This window comes from Lonchura striata, chromosome 9 (assembly GCF_046129695.1).
Source record: "Lonchura striata isolate bLonStr1 chromosome 9, bLonStr1.mat, whole genome shotgun sequence".
Classification (NCBI taxonomy): domain Eukaryota; kingdom Metazoa; phylum Chordata; class Aves; order Passeriformes; family Estrildidae; genus Lonchura; species Lonchura striata.
In genome coordinates this window covers 17,943,784-17,949,783 of record NC_134611.1, presented here as the reverse complement: position 1 = coordinate 17,949,783, position 6,000 = coordinate 17,943,784, and the positions used below count along the sequence as shown (strand labels likewise).

Below are 6,000 nucleotides of genomic sequence, written 5' to 3'. Positions count from 1 at the left end.
ATTTCCTACAGGATTTTTCATGTGCTTTTCTGTCCTTAACAATCATTTTAGCATTTGCAAGAAGCCCACAATCTGTTCCTATTAAAGTATCAGCTTACCTCAAAATATGTTAAAATAGAGTAAAAAAAACACCTTAATGCTGATCAAGTTGCAATTAAATTTTCATTTTCATTTAACATTATCAACTATATTTCAGTTCTTTCTGATCAAGAAATAGAAAACTTGAAACTAAGCCCACTGAATATATTTATTTCTAACTGCCTTAAAGAGGTAGTTGTAGACATTCGCATGGAAGACCTTACTTTAACCAAGAGATTGTGCAGGAAAGACTAGACTGGAATTGATTTTAAAGGTATGTAGTAGTGAGGAATGTGTGATGTAAGAATGTAACAGTATGAACTAAGATCATTAATTAATAAACCAGAAGTCAATAAAAGATTACACCTAGTTCCATGGCAAACATAATGCAGATGACATAAAACGCCATGGAGACTTCCACTGCTTGTGAATAGAGCTCCTAACCTTGATAAACACAGAAGATACTACATAATCCACTGAGATAATTGACTGAATTTCAGTTGGGGTTTTATTATTTATTCTGTAAGCATTTTCAGTAAAACTTTTTATTCTTCTGATAAAATCCTGAAAAAAAAGTATTTTACAAGCGTTTCTCTATTTTTTTCAATCTTTATGGCATTTATCTGACTAGGTCACGTGCCTTTACGTGGAGATGCGAATTATTTCAGGAAAATCCCTAAATGGCTCGTTCAGAGTGGCAAACAGCGGTTGTGCACACGGGAGGGAAACATTTAGCTACGGTTTCAAAGGGGAAGGGGGAAAAAATCCTGTTTGGAGCCGCGGGCGGGGGGCAGGGATGTGTGGCTCGGGCAGGTGCCGGGCTGTGCGCGGGGAAGCGCCGGCGGCTCCGGGCCCGCGGGCGCCTCCACCCGCCCCGGCCCCACGCGCCGCCGGCCCGCGGGCGCTCGGGGCGGCTCCGCGCCTCACGGCCGAGCGCGCTCGGGGCGCCCGCGGGGCTCTGCGGCCGGGGAGCGCTCCGCAGGGTTCCTAAGGCGCTCCCCGGCTCCCGCGGCTCGGCGGGGCCGAAAGCAGACGGCCGCAGCCAGCCCTGAGGGCGGCGCGGCGCGGCGCGGCCCGCCTCGCTCCTCCCGGCTGCCACGGGCCGCCCCGGGCGCTGCCCGCGCGGCCGCCGGCTCCGCTCGCGTCCTCGGGCGGCGAGACAGCGCGGGCCGCTCCACCGCGAGCGCGGGGGGGCACCGGCGGACCGGCAGCGCTGCCCTCGGCCGCCGCGCCGCCCGCCCCGCTCCGCGGCCGCCGCCCGACGCCCCGCGGGCGCAACCCTCGCACGTACCTGTGTGGGAGGGCCCGCGCTCCCCGCCCCGCCCGGTTGCCCGGCCGCGGGCGGTGCCCCCTCGCAGGGAATGGTTTGTCCCGGCTCCCCGCCGTAACCTCCCGCTCCTCCTCCCGCCCGTGCCCGGCGCGGATGCTGCCGCCCGGGATCGCCCCGCCCGGGATCGCGCCGCCCGTGAGGCGCAGCACGCGCCGCCCGCGAGCACCGGAGCGCTGCAGAGCCGCCCGCCCGCGCCCCGGCAGGTGAGGTCAGGGTGAGGGGCCGGCGGGGCGCGACACCTCCTCCTCCTCCTTCTCCCGCGGCGGCGGGGGACAGGCTGCCACCCCCGGAGAGAGGCGGCGGAGCGGCGGCCCGCCGTGATTCAGCATCGCCGGAGGGGAAGGAAGCCGCGTCCGGCCGGGAGGCTGCGGGGCGACCGGGGCTGCCGGAGCGGGATCTGGCGCCGGCTCGGGGGGATGCTGCGGGGCGGGAGCGCAGGGAAGTGCCGGCAGCCCCGGCGCTTCTCCGGTGCCCCGGGGCGCTCGGAGCAGCGCCGTCCGCCCGGGGCCGCGGCAGGTGCGGCGGCAGCGCGGGCAGCGGCTCCTCGGGAAGTTTCCCCAATGCAGCGGGCGGCCCTCGCGCGGGGAGGGAGGATGACTGCGCGTGTCGCAGCGTGAGGAATAGGGAACCGGGAGGCATTTCAGGATTAAAGGTATTCGTTTCCTCGTCTCGCCCCCCTCCCCCCAATTTTTGCATGCGAAGCCCATCGTCTGTGCGGGTCGTATCGCATGTACGGCCGGGTCTCTTCAGAACCAGTTAAGGTTAAAATGGGATCGTCTTTTGGCAGTGATACCCAGTGGAGTCTGAAATGTAGAACAAGTTAAATCTCTGGAGATGCAAGTCAAATATCTTCTTCTGTGCTTTCCGTCCTTAGCTGGAAGCCTGTAATCTGTGGGATCTTTTTGAATTTCTGCTTCTGAAACCACACATAATTGTGAGCAAAAGGGAAATGCATTGATGCTGGAATGTGAACGTACTGCTGAATTCTGTGAAAATGACTTAAGGTCTCAGTATTGATCGCTTTTGTGCCTTTCTTATGTATTTGCAGTTTGAGTAACAAAATCAGATTTTATTCCTTCTTAAAACCCCTCTAAACCAACCAAACATACACATCCCACCCACCCCTAGTTCAGTATTTTTTTTTCTGTCTAAATCCCTCATTAATTAACCAGACTGTTAGTACCTGTCTAAATAATATTCAGAGAAATTATGCTGGTTCTTTCTACATATGAATGATCAGAAGTACTTTTCTCTGTGGAAATTGGTTGTCCCCCAAATACTGCAGAATATCTCAAAATATACAGTGACTTGGCATCTGTAGAAGCTTTTACCCCTGTTTTAAGTGCTGCAATGGGCTTTAAGTAGAAATAAGATGTTATTATTTCAACTAATGATAGTTCAAACAAACAAACAAAAATAGAGAAGCAGGTATTATGTCAGGGGTTTTCCTGTGTGGTGACTAAATAGAATGTCTGCGATGACATATGGAGCTATCACTTCTGAAGCAAGATTCTCTGGAGGAAAAATGTTACAAAGCTTCAGAAAACTACATGAGCTATTTATTACAGAATATGTGACTTCTTTTATAATGACAAAATATGCTTTTACCTGCAGGTATTTGCCATATTATGCAAGGAAGTATAAAAAACTAGTTGTCAGGTTTTATTTTTTTTTTTCTTTAGAAAAATGCCCCTATTCTAGATTTCTGATGGTTTGGATACATTCCACATATTTCCAAAGGGGTCTACCCAGCACTTTAGGAGTGTTAGAAGAGGCCAGGAGATCAAGCCTGTCAGCAGTTATTAGGTAATTATTCCAGTAATCTAACAGTTATTTTAGTAGTCTGCAGCTCAGGTTTGCAATCAAAATAAAATTTATTCCCATGTTCTTCCAAAACTGATAGTGGTAAATTGGCAGCATAGATTTAGCTGTGGACAAGTCTGAAGAACTAGGAGATTAATTGATCAAGAAGCAGTTAGACACAAAGCCATCTTGCAGTTTTCTGTATAGTTAATTTTTTCTCTAAGATGTTTCTAATGCTGTATGTTGGTTATGAAGGCCATAAATAGAATTTTGAAGGTGAAACGTGGCAGACAGATGCTGAGTGCTGAATGTGCTCACTCTGAATTGTCAACATGAAAAATGACTGAAGTATGATTTCTTGATTTTGAATCTCCATCTGTGGATATTTTTATAAATTTTAAGTCTCTGTAGGATACATATGGCAAATTTCTTGAACATCCACATTCCACATTTTCTAATTTTCTGTGCTTTTTTCCCCCCATTTTTTTCCTTGTGTATATTTTAATGTTGTGTTAAGGAGTATTTTTACATTTACTAGCTACTTGCAGATGTCTCATACTAATTGAGAATACATTAATATAAGTATGTAAATCCTTAGGAAACAAGAAAATGAAATGAAACCTTAATGTCTGAAATAGAGAAATGGATAACATCTTCCAAACTATCCTGCATCTACTTTTGGAAAGCTCCTCTCTTAAAAAATGTGTATGGCAGCATGTTACAAGATAACTTTTTGATATGAGTAGTTAATGTTTTTTAAATTTTGTGCCATGATTTTATCAGTGTGAAGATATCTTGTAGAAACCAACAATGCTAATTTCTCACTTCTATATGTTTCCACAAATCTTCAAAAAATTCCAAGTCTTATTACTGCCTTGGAGTGTTATGGCTTTTTGGGCAATCCTAAATCATGAAGACACTTGTGGGACTCAGATTCAGTCAAAGAAAGAAACTGAGAGTTTCTAGCCAGGGAAAAAGCCTGGGAAAGAGCTGGAGAAGAATGTAAATAATTCTTTATCTGTCTTGTTTTTCACATTGTTTATAGTTAAGTTCTATCACTGTTCGTCAAGCACTTTGCACCAATGCTGTGGGTTGTTTTCACTTCAGAACCAATGGAGTTGGTCCTCACGAAGCTCTGTATAAAAGAGCAGTGTATTTTGAATAAATCGGAGTATCAGTCTCATGCAGCCTTCTGGTCAGTCTTCTCATTCCCGTCCTGCCTCAACAGTGACAGACACTGAATTTTTTTGATAGGCCTCATATCAGTCCCTGACAAAAAAGATGAATGCTTGCCAGTCTTTTTCTTTTTGATGAGGTATTTCCATTATCCAGAGTTGACACAGTGACTCTACAACGATCTGAGTGGAAAAGGAATAGTTTGGATTTGCCTAAAAGAGGGAGTTATTTTATGTGGAAAGGTGCATACAAACTGTCAAAGCTAAGAAATCTCACTGCAAGTACCACAGAACATTAACTGGATTTTGTTTTTCCCTTATGAACTTCAGAACACTTAGCCCTTGATTAATTTTTATTTTCTACATACCTAGAAGTTAATTGGGGCCATTTGAATCCTGCTGATGAAAGTCAAATGGCCCTTATTAAGCTCAAGGAGCTCTTTAGAGCTTCATTAATGCTTACCTAAAGTCCTGCCAGAATGATACTTTGCAACTGCTCCTTTTGCAGACATGAGCTTCCTGGAAAGTTTACCAGAACCAGTGAACCTTTTTAACATTAATATTTAAAATACTAATGTATTTTTAAATTTAGAATGGAATTTGTTGACGTCTACTACACTGATGGGTAAAAGAATAATTTTCAATTGAATGGATATATGAGAAAAAAAGGTGACATTCTGAAGGAGTCAGCCTTGGAACCTGGTGGGCATTAGAGCAAATCTTCCACGGTTGCAACCCCTTGGAGCCCAAATCTTTCACACCAGGAGATTCCATAGTGCCCTAGTGTACTGAATCCTCTTGCTTATGGCAGTGAAGGCAAGAACCTACAGGTTCTGTAGGGGTTAAATAATAGATTTTGCTAAGAGCATTTCCCACTTTTCCTCCTTGCCTTCTCTCTGCAGTGTTCATATGGCTGTACACCATAGTTTCACAATTCTATCACATTAATTTATACTCATTTACCAACACTTTTTCTCTGTCTTGATTTTATTTGCCAGGAAACAAGCTCTAACATTAGAATAAATTTTTGGCTTTGTGTTTTGAAGGGTTAAGTAAAGCAGACATAATGGTTCTCGCTTTCAATATCAGCTTTAATCAGAATACAGGATCTCCAAAATGAAGACTTCTGTATAGAATTGTACTATTTGTTTTCCCATTGTTAAAAATTAAAGTTCCAATAATTGAAAATGTTAAAATATAGATCCACAATTTTTCAAAGGCAATATTAAAAAAAAATATAATCACATGGGATTTTTATGAACATTGATTTCTGGGGACAGAGGAACAGTACTGCTTTACAGAGAACCCAAATTAACAGTAATAATGAAATAAAGACAAAAGAAAACATTCTGATTTAGGGATCACTTTTCACTTCCTGGAGTGAAGTGAGTGTCATGCCATTTCCCACTTTGGCTTGTGTTTGGTTTTGGAAGGATTCCAGATTGAAGTTTAATGTGTACCACTGTCCAAATGCACCTTAGATGGCTACACTACTGTTAATTGATAGAAAAACTGACTGCCTAAAAGGATGGAAGTGCTTTACACCGCAGTTCAGGAGCCCTTTGTGGCCAACAGTAGTGACAGAGTACTAACAGTCACTCTTCAGAAGAGAGA

General features: G+C 45.1%; 1 protein-coding gene across 5 annotated transcripts in view; it reads left to right on the top strand.

Annotated features, from left to right (window-relative positions):
- The first annotated feature begins 1,432 nt into the window (after nt 1–1,432).
- The window catches only part of TTLL7 (tubulin tyrosine ligase like 7), a 64,084-nt gene continuing 59,516 nt past the window's right edge, over nt 1,433–6,000 (top strand). For 3 of the 5 annotated variants that reach the window (XR_002465157.3, XM_021527003.3, XM_077785418.1), the window contains exon 1: nt 1,436–1,611. The gene's annotated coding sequence lies outside the window, so the exon portion shown is untranslated. Of the gene's footprint in view, nt 1,612–1,908; nt 1,925–6,000 lie in introns of those variants that run through there. The other 2 variants (XM_077785419.1, XM_021527041.3) reach the window with 2 other exon arrangements.